The 11123-nt window shown below is 43.3% G+C and overlaps 1 long non-coding RNA gene across 1 annotated transcript; it reads left to right on the top strand.

Annotated features, from left to right (window-relative positions):
- The first annotated feature begins 423 nt into the window (after positions 1-423).
- On the top strand, positions 424-6153 carry LOC120399085. The gene is made up of 3 exons (XR_005594949.1): positions 424-518; positions 887-988; positions 5987-6153. It is a non-coding gene; the product is annotated as an uncharacterized LOC120399085 (long non-coding RNA).
- The last annotated feature ends 4970 nt before the right edge of the window (positions 6154-11123 follow it).

The following is an 11123-nucleotide window of genomic DNA, read 5'->3' as shown; positions in this document are numbered from 1 at the left end:
AATACAGCGGTAAACCCACATGGCTAAAAACAGAAGCCATGATTGCTTGTACTGCTGTAAAATGAAACTGATGAATTTCACAAAGCTTTGTCTACAACTTCTTGTTGGCTACAGGGTAATGTTTGGAACACTCACTTTTGGATCTACAATAGGTGGCTAAATATGTAAATGCTATTTAGTATGCAATCTAAAATAAAAATAAGAGTTAATTTTTTAAAGACAAGTTAGTTGCCTTAAAATAGAACTTAAAACTTTTTCTGAACAAAGGCAGTAGATCTCCCCACCCCCAAATCATCCAGTTGTCTGATCTCAAGATGTGCAGTTTGTGCCCTTCCAGACCAATCCTTACTTTAAGCTTTATTACTTGGTGTTGCCATGGCTACAGACCAGGAACTGAAATTGCTGTGTAATACACTTTATTTCCAGCTATAATTGTGCTGAGAGTCTAACAGTCAGTTTCCAGTAATGAAAGGAGACAAGCTCTAAAGTGGACTTGACAGAAGCCTCTAACGCTACAGGTGGTAAAACACGACCGGTTTATTTTTATTTTTTATTTTTTGAACTGCTTGTTGTTGACTTAGAAGCTGCATTAGTATAGCCAATGTAATTGCAGATGCAGCCAAAAGTGGAGTAAATCACTTTGGCTATAAATGGCATCCTTTCATGGAATTAAATGGCAGTAACTTGGGGCAGTAAAGTCCATATTCAATGGAATGATTCTGATCTCACTCCCGCCAGTTTTACACTGACTCTATGACTATTGGCATTACTGCTGATTCTCACTGCTAAAAGTGAGATAGGAATCAAGCCCAGAATGAATACGGGGATTTTATATTCCGTGTTCTCCTATTACTTACAGCCACTATTGTTGTAATCCTTCTTGTAGGATCTTTGTTCTGCTGATGTCATTTCAAGCTCTGCAGAAGATTTCACAACAGTACCACCTTGTTCTCCTCTCAGAATTCAAAGTTAACCGGGCCAGGCTGGAGTAAGTTATCTCCTTGGAATACTTTTGTTGTAGGAAGTTGGGCTGGTGACTGTGACACTCTTCCATTTTGAGTAAGAAATGAATCAATGCTCCATAGAAAGCTAGACAACAAACACTGTGCTGTTGGAGGTGCTGTCTTTCAGATGATATGAGACACTAATTAAAAAAAAAAACACCTCACAGCATTTTTTGTAGGAGTAGGTTTGGTGACCCAGATGTCTTGAACAAATTCCAACTCAGCTGATTACACTCTGTCAGCCTAAATGTCTCTTGTTGTTTCAGCTGGATAAGGTATTGAATGTTGTTGTGTTCCATCACAGTGCTAACTGCATTTCAGTGGTGAATGAAACAATCCTGGTGTATCACTTGCTTACCCTTACAGAGGGTTGGTGCAGCTTAATGAGTTAATGTTTGTAAAGCACTTGAAGAGCACAATCCGAAAATATGTCTAGAAGTGCAAAGTAGTACACTGATTACCCAGATGTTAGGGAGAAGTGGGATGTTTTCCGGTAGTTAGTATTATATCAATCATTTACATTTGTTTTCAGTGAGAGCCTCCACATCAATTTCACCAAAATCATCGGATATGCCCCACTGCAGGCATGGAGCACATAATACACAGAATTCACTGGTCCAAATTTAAATGCAACCCATGTTCTCACCCAAGGGCACTGTAACAGTGGGGAAATCACTGCACGTGAGGAAGGTTTTGCTTAGTGATTAGCAACAAAATGCTCAATAAGACCAGCTAAAAGTAAGTCAGCTTGACAATGGGGCAGCACTTCCAGCTACTGCCTGAGAGACCCTAGCTCAGGAAAGACTGGAGCTCTCCTGCTCCTGAGGCTAGTGGTTTTCAGGCATATTGCAGAGGTGATCAGAACTCTGACACCATCTGTGTCTTTTAGGGCTGCCATCATTGCCTCTTAGGTCTGCAAGTTGTTATTGCTTATGCTTTGGTGGCCCTCAGCATGAAACTCACTGCCCTTTGGCATTCATCTAAATGCATTCTTCCCCACTTTTAAATAACAGCTTTAAAACTGTTTTCAAAAGGTGTTATAGGCATGACCTTTTGTGGCTCTTTAGGTATATATATCCCCCCCTCTCTTTCTCCACTATTGTCCTTGCCAGATGTGCCTATTCCTTGATCAGGATGGTTTTATGATATGATTTTATTATTTATCAGTTTATATTTTGCATTGTAAAATGTGCCATGCCCTGACTGCCTCCTTGCGGGGCTCCTTAGAATTGAAATTATTGTGCCAAATTCAGTGACGTTACAGCAGGGATGAATGTGGTCTGTTGTCACTGGCCTGTCCTAGTTTGGAGCGTTTGTTGAAAAGTGATCACGTACTCCTTATGCTTCACACTGGCTTAGATCCTCGCTGGAGGGAGAGTGCTCTGACTTTGGTCTTCTGGAAAGAGCTTTTAAGGGGGTTCACAACAGGACTGCTAGAAATACCTCTTACCCTGTGTTCTGAAATCCTAATGCCTGTCATTTTTGGTGACATCTTTCCCCATTCTAACACTCTCCCAATGCTACAGTTAGGCCAGAGGTCTTCAATCTGTGGGACATGCACCCCTAGGGAGGTGCACAGTAATATTTGTGGGGAGCATGGCTGGAGACCGGACCAGCCCCCAAAACGGGGTGGGGAGGAAGTGGTGCCCAGCTCCACTCCTGGCCCTGTGCTCGGGGTCCTGGCCTCGGACTGGGGATCTGCTCCCACCCCTACTCCTAACTGTGTCCCTGGCCTCAGCCCTCTTACCGCTGTCCACATTCCCCCTTTCTGGAGCCATGGCCTGGCTCCTGGCTCCATGGGAGGGAGTGGACAAGGGTAAGAGGGGGGCATGAGGTAAAAAGTTTGGGGACCACTGCTTTAGGCTGTGAACAGAAATGTTTCCCCATAACTATTGAAATACAGGTTCACCATGGTAGCCCCTCATCTCCAAGCACAAGCATCTTACCTGATGTGCTTCCAGGGGTGAAAGTATCTTAAAGGACTTACCGGTACGCCGGAGTCCTGAGCGGGGGGCGGGGCCTCAACCGGAAGAGGTGGGGCCTTTCAAGATTTAAAGGCCCTGGGGCTCCAACTGTGGCTGGGAGCCCCAGGGCCTTTAAATCACCCCAGAGCTCCCAGCTACAGAGGCGGTTGGGAGCCCTGGGGCTCAGGGGCAAATTAAAAAGCCCGGGGCTCCAGCCACCGCGGAGTTCTGGGCCCTTTAAATCACCATGGGAGCCCAGCTGCAGGAGCTCCAGTGGGGATTTAAAGGGCCCGGGGCTCCCTGCAGCGGTCGGAGCACCAGGCCCTTTAAATCCCCTCCCGAGCCCAGCTGCCAGAGCTCTGGCGGGGATTTAAATGGCCTGGGGCTCCCCGCAGTGACAGGAGCACCAAGCCATTTAAATCACTGCCCAAGCCTGGCTGCTGGAACCCCGGCAGTGTTTTAAAGGGCCAGGGGCTCCCTGCAGCAGCTGGAGCCCTGGGCCCTTTAAATCACCGCCGCAGAAGCCGGTCCAGTCCGGCACAGCGTACTGGCTCTTGCCGGTACACTGTACCAGACCATACCGGCTTACTTTCACCTCTGTGTGCTTCTTGAGAAAGTTTTCCCAGACTATTTCTGAATATGTACTAATATAGTGTGCTCAGGACTTTGTGTGTTGTGACCCAAGGTGACTCGGGTGGCCCACACTGAAAATGCCAAGGGCCGGGCAGGCTGCAGAGAGGAGAGCAAATTCTCCTCAAACTGGTGATTAACATTATAGTTAGATTCAACAACCAGTCCCAAACTGTGCTTCTGATCCACCCTACTGGTTATGAAGAAACTTTAAAAAAATCGCACAGCCCCCTTTATTGCATTCCAGTCTCCGGCTCCCAGTCAGTAAATAGGTCCAGTAAAGGGAAAAAATATTTAAAATTCTATTCACTCTACAAAATATTCTTCTTATCCTAAAGGACCAGTGACATTATCAGATCAATATTAGTTTGGATCTTACCCAAAATACCACGCTGCCAGCCAATCCTTTAGTATCTCAAAACTAAAGGTTTTATTATAAATGAAAAGGAAAGAAAGAGAAGAGAGTTGTTAAATGGTCAAGCAATCAGATACTTACACATCACTTCAGAGTCAATATATCAGGTTCTTAGCAGCATTGGTGAGTTTGCTGGCTTGTAGAGTCCCCCTGGAACACATCCAAAGCTTGGTTCTATGATGGGTCTGTCAGTCCTTTGTTCAAAGCTTCCGTTTGTAGAGAAGTTACAGTACTCTAGAGGTGAGAAGCAGGACTGAAGACAAAGTGGAAAAGATGCAGCTGCCTTTATATATTCTCTGCAATGTGGCTTGTACATCCTCTGGCCTTGGCTACACTTGCAAATTTGCAGCGCTGCAGCAGGGTGTGAAAACACACCCTCTCCAGCGCTGCAAATTGCGGCGCTGCAAAGCGCCAGTGTAGTCAAAGCCCCAGCGCTGGGAGCGCGGCTCCCAGCGCTGTACGTTATTCCCCACAGGGAGGTGGAGTACGGACAGCGCTGGGAGAGCTCTCTCCCAGCGCTGGCGCTTTGACTACACTTAGCGCTTCAAAGCGCTGCCGCGGCAGTGCTTTGAAGTGCAAGTGTAGCCATACTCTCTGTCCCAAACACACTCTCGCAGCACATGAGTATGGAAAAGTATTTGGAGTCCATAGACATGTCCCTACATAACTGGTTCTCACAGAGGTAGGCAGAGGTCTTCCAAGGGGTACATAAACTCATCTAGATATTTGCCTAGTTTTACAGCAGGCTACATGAAAAGCACTAGTGAAGTCAGTACAAACTAAAATTTCATACAATTACTTGTTTATACTCCTCTATATACTATACACAGAAATGTAAGTACAATATTTATATTCCAGTTGCTTTATTTTATAATTATATGGTAAAAATAAGCAAATTTTCAATAATAGTGTGCTGTGACACTTTTGTATTTTTATGTCTGATTTTTATAAGCAAGCAGTTTTTAAGTGAGGTGAAACTTGGGGTACCATACACAAGACAAATCAGGGGTACAGTAATCTGGAAAAGTTGAGAGCCACTGCCCTACATGTCCATTAGACTCATAGGCGTAGCCCCAGGCTTCTTCCAATGAGTTCTCTCACTATACAGCTGATTGCCCTTGATGGGCCATCAAGTGGGCTGGGTAGTGCTGATGTCAAACTGTTTGGGAGAGTCACATAGATACACAGCTCAAGTTGAAGATATAAATATACCACACATTTATAATTCATGATACAAGGATGGTACATACATATAAACAAGATTATCATATTTAGCAAATCATAACTCTTCCACTGATACCTTACATGGCATATCTGGTAAGATTCAATGTAATATTGTTTCAGAGTAGCAGCCATGTTAGTCTGTATCCGCAAAAAGAACAGAAGTGTTTGTGGCACCGTAGAGACTAACAGACTGATTTGAGCATAAGCTTTCATGGGCTACAGCCCCTTCATCGGATGTAGCCCACGAAAGCTTATGCTAAAATAAATTTGTTAGTCTCTAAGGTGCCACAAGTACTCCTGTTCTTAATGTAATATTGGTGTCAATAATATTGTAAATAGTCCAAACCGCATTACTGCTTCTGAGTTCTGTTATATGCCGCATGGTTTTATACCTCATGGAAAGCAATGTGGACATTAGAGCAAAATTCAGTGACTCCCCAGAAATGCAGTGGGGTGGAAGTAGATAATCCAGCTAATGGACTAATGCCAGTCCTGATTCATAGTTGGTAAGCAGCATAGTACACTACAGAAGGTCCCCTGGATGGTTTAGTAGCACCTTGGCTGTTGTGCACCTGTGTATTACTGTAACATCAAGGAAGTAAGTGTGGGTTTTTTGGTTTATTTTTAATTGTCTCCATAACACCTAAAATAACATCTTGATTTTTGCAAGTGATTTGGTATTTAAAATCAATGACCAAAATTTTTTGTTTCATATGGTAATAGGCCAAATTCTACCTTCATTTACACAGGTAGAAGTCCAGAATAATTTACTGAAGCCATTGTCACCAAGATCAACACTAGTTTGTACAGTGAAATTCTCCACTTTAATTGAAAAGAAAAAATGTTGTGCTAAAATGACTCTTAATACCAAACAAAAAGGTTGGATCTTTTAGTGATAAAGATGCTGATAACAACTACCCCATGCCCTAGAATATCTGGATGTACCAAATAAATGATAGAAGTCAATGGAGGATCCCTGCCTTTCTAGTTTGCTTGTAGTGGTGGAATCAAATTAATCTGAAGCCTGACGCTTGGTGGTGTCCTGCCAAGTTATGTTGAAAATAATAATTATTCTGACTTGATTTTAAGTTTTGAACTTACTGTTTCAAAGCTACTTAATTTCATGACAAAGGTCAAAGGAAAGTCAGTTGTATCACTTTCTACAAACAGTTTCTAATGCTGTAAAACACTCTCTACTCTCTTGTAACTGTTCTTCTATTCAAAATATTAACACATTCCTGTGAGTTATATAAAGGAGGATGAGACCAGTTTTGATGCAGATCTCCTCTTCTATGTCAGCAGGAGTATGATTGTTCTGGACAGTGATTTCTGCTTCAATGAAAAAGTTGCACACTGTTTTCTTTAAAAACATGACAAAGATCTCTATACAATCCTCTGCAGGAAGGGCAACATTTTGCACTCAGAGCTGTATGGTGAGATTATGCTCATACTCCCTGAATGAAAGTGCCACTGATGTCACTGGAAGTTTGATTCACAGAGCTGAATGTGCCATGCAGATCTGAGAGCAGAACTTTGCCCAGACCTTGTATTGTACAGATTGAACCAATGTACTACACAAATGCTCTGTCACTCCAGATAGCACTGAGATGAGATGCCATGTACAAATTAAAATTTGACAATTATTGAATTTTAAAAAGTATTTTATAAGTAAGACTTTGGAAGCTGGGCTTGGTCATTAGAACCACAGTCAGAAGCCCTGAGTCCTATTCCCAGCCCTCCGACTGACACATAATATCACCAGTTCTCAGAGGTAGCCAGGCTGCGTGCCACTCTTCACCTCTCCAGTCCTGTGACCAGCAGGGGATGGTCCAGTCCATAGCTCAGGTTAGCACAGCCTCTGAGTTGCTCTAATTTGTGCACAACTACTTATGGCCCAAAGGGGCCCTTATGGCAGCTGGGCATGACTTGATCACAGTATTGCTCTGGCCACGTGCTCCGTGCCCAGCAAGGCCTCTTACATTGGGGGCTGGAAGGTGGCTGGGGATGAAATAGAGTCAGATATGCCAGCTCTGTGTAGTGCAGAGATTCTGCCAGTCCCAAGGGAATTCTCTGATGGCTGGATGTGACTTCCCCTTAGCACCAGAGACTGTGCATCCAATTCAGCAACTCAGTCCCGTATCTCACTATCTCCCTCTATCTCCCGCCCTGCCCCAATTGTTCTAGTAGGCACCAATACCTGGACTAATAATTACATGTTCTGCCCTCTCCAAAAACAGCTCATCCACATTATATAAAGTGCAAAAGCTAAACCAAACCCTTAATTTTAACACTCCTCTCACACAAAGTATCAGTAAATGTCTCCTCAGCAGCTCCACTCTACCCTTGCTCAGCTGCTAACAATAGCCATCCAGTTGTAGTGGAATGTTAAACTGTTTAATACAGTTCTGCCACTAGGTGGCGCTGTGCAAAATACCTTACTTAAAGCTAAACTTAGCCATACTTGGCAGAACATTAAAAGATCTTATGATGAACATATCTGGCGTGTATAAGCAAGCTTTGTAGCCAGTCCATATCTAATACAGGAGTAGGTGAAACCAGTGCTGCTCCAACTCTCTGGATCCTGGCTCTCTCAAAGCCACACCATCCTGCACTCTCGCCACAGTCTAGCAAACTGCCTTGCCTTCTGCAGGCAATGAGCATCTTGACTGTTCTACATCTTCTCATGTCCCTATTTCTCTATGCAGGGGCTCCCTTAACAGACATCTGCAAAGGTGCCAAAGTGCAAAACTCAAAGCAGCAAGGGTCATGCCGGTACACCCCTGTATCGCCTCCCCAAATATTACAAAGCATATTGTTACCTACTGTCAGGGGTGCTGAGTTTACTTCATGCACAGGCCTTGCAATCTAATAAATTTCACACTACTTGCCCTACTGTTTCTGTGACTATTTTCACAACTTTTCACTCACCAGTCCTCTGCAGAGATATTGGCTTTTGGCCTATCTCTAGCTGTTCTGAGGCTAGTCCCTGGTGGCTGCTGGGATTTTCCTTCAACTCTGCTACTGCTGTTAACCTCTATCGACCATTCCTATAATTCCACTCCACCAAACCCTTCTCTGCCTCAGCACCAGTTGCTGGTGTCACAAATTCAGTTATGTGGTTTTTTTTCCTATGAGCAGCACACTCCACACCTCATGGCAGCGTACCAGCAGTAGCCTGTTTGATCATTTCTGGGGCATAGTGATGCAGACTCCTGAATCTGTCTGGGGAGGCCACATGTTTTCTAGGGGATCATCCTGTTAAATCAACAAATTCCAAACTTGGTTATAAATAGTGTCCACACCATTGCTGCCTTTCACCGTATTATTTCACAGTGGCTGCAGATTATTGGGATGCTACGCTGTAGAATTTATGAAATATGACAAGAAGTTGGATTTATTGCTTTGTTGGAAAGGGAGCGCATTCACCGTAGGTATGTCAATCAGATTATGCAACAATGAAAGGAGAATGGCAGCGTAAGCCTCTAGAAATTCGGTAGGCTTTTGATATGATAGTCTCAAGCTTCCCTGCTTACAAACAGTGTAATAAACTGAAGAAAGACCATGATAACGTCAATCACAAACAGGGAATTTGATATACTTTCAAAATGTCATTGGTGGCACATTGTAAAATTCAGAAGGGCTTAAAATAATTGAATTGTTCTCTGACCATAAAAGCTGATTATGTGAATAAATGATTGCTGAGGAAAATAGTGTTTGCTTTTTCCTAATTAAGATAACTTGACTGACTGACCGGGGACTGAGAATGTTCAACTTCTTTTGACTTATTGCTTCATTAAAAAAGATAGCCAGAGTACCAAAATCCTGATGTTTGACAAACAAGATGGGACAGTGGCACTGACTGCACATATTGTCTGTGTCACCCAGAGAACAAAAGAGGCAATGGGCTGGGTCCCCAAACCTGATTAATGCTGCGACCCCATGTGCCACGTTACCATGCCTGAAGCCAGGAGCCTGGCCCTGTCCTGTGGGACAGGAGCTGGGCCACCACTGTGACCCCAAAACCTCTGTGCAGCCCTGTGTATTATAAAAGCAATATTGCACTGGGAGAATGAGTATTTTAGTTTGGCACCTTTTCTAATGTACTGTTAATGAGAGAGCCATCCAGGGGCTATAAAGTCAACCTGGAAAGCTGTAACATGTTTTTTCTATACACAGAGTACAGCCATTTATTTTCACTCTAAATTAGTTACAAATTTTAGATTAAGGAAAATAATAAGAAAGAACAAAAGTAATGTCTCCAGAAGAGAGCACAGAGTGTCTTCTATGCAACAGGTTACTGAAAGCAAGAGAACAAAATGCTCTATACACAGATTTCTTAGTCATGTAAACATGATACTCATAACACAAAGGCATGACAATTTCATAATTGTATAAACTGCAGCAATGACATATTTAAAAAAAATACATGCAAGTTAGAATTTTACATGCCCTTTTAGTTTTAAAGCTTGGATGCAAACGCTGTTGGTTGAACATCAAAATCATGGAGATTTTACATTTTATTCCTTCAGTCTTCCCCTTGAAGACTGAGACCACTTCACTGACTATAACACTCTGATAACGCACCTGGCCAATGGAATGGAAAGTGTGAGTGAGGATGTGAACCTGAGTTTCCCACAAACATCGCCCTTTCCCTACCACAGCCTGCCACTGGCTGCTCTTTTTATTGAAGTCCTATCCCCAAAACCCAACTTAGCCACAATAGGTCAGACCTGCTTTTCATGGGTGTCCAATTCTGGTCTGCTTTCTGGCTGGCAATGGGTTCTCAAACACTAGCTTCAATTACTTAATTTTTTCTAGTAGTTTAAAAATGCTCCGTGATAGAATTCAACTTTATTGGCAATAATTAAGGAATACAAAACTTCAAGAGAGGCCTGTTTCTTAGTCCTGAGAAAGTTAGAAGCTAAAATGGCAAGAAAGAGGCAACCTCCATGGGATGGTTAAATATTTTTTTCTAGGATTTTCAACAAGAAAAATAAATCTGAAAAATATTGCTTTACCCTCTTACATTTAATCCATAAAAATGCTATCAGATGGCAAATTAAGTCTCATCAGTTTCTTCATCTTTATGGAAAACATGGACATTAGTTTAATAGAGAATGGAATTTATTTTTTAAATTGACCTATGGAATGCTATAAATATGAGAGTGTTCTGAATTAAATTCTATAGAATGGTTTTAAAAAAATACCTACAGAAAGATGAACATTTTCTATTAAATATTATAGGATTTTTTCCATAAAGGTTAAGGCTCTGCTCCCACCTATGTCTCAGCTCTTGTTTCTTCCAATGACCCTTAAGTTTTGATCAGTCCTCTCTTCCTAAAGTTCCCTCTGTCTAATCCTCCCTCATCTGACCCCATGGCCTAATCTTAATGGCAACCCACCATTGTGCACCAGCTCCCCAGTCAAATCTCTCCTTACTGGGTGTTGTTCCCTGAACATCAACAGTGAGAATCAGAGCCAGTGTTTCCTATGAACAGGTGTGAGTCTATGATTTTTGCCGCCCCAAGCATGGCAGTCAGGCAGCCTTTGGCGGCATTTCTGCAGGAGGTTCGCTGGTCATGTGGATTTGGCAGCGGCTCTGCGGGTGATCTGCCGGTCCCACACCTTCGGTGTACCCACCGCTGAATTGCTGCCGAAGCTGCGGGACCGGCGGACCTCTCGCAGAAATGCCGCCGAAGACTGCCTGACTGCTGCCCTGACGGCGACCGGCAGGCCGCCCCTGGCACACACTTGCTGCCCTGGTGCCTGGAGCCGCCCCTGCCTATGAACCATGTACAGGCCTAGATACCACAGTGACAGGCATTTCAGAAATGCTCTATAAATAGTTATGGCTATATTATTAATTCATAATTTTAAAATGATGGC

The sequence above is a fragment of the Mauremys reevesii genome, linkage group 2, assembly GCF_016161935.1.
Source record: "Mauremys reevesii isolate NIE-2019 linkage group 2, ASM1616193v1, whole genome shotgun sequence".
In the NCBI taxonomy this organism is placed as follows: domain Eukaryota; kingdom Metazoa; phylum Chordata; order Testudines; family Geoemydidae; genus Mauremys; species Mauremys reevesii.
Note: the sequence above shows the minus strand (reverse complement) of the source record. Positions and strands in the feature narration are given on the sequence as shown.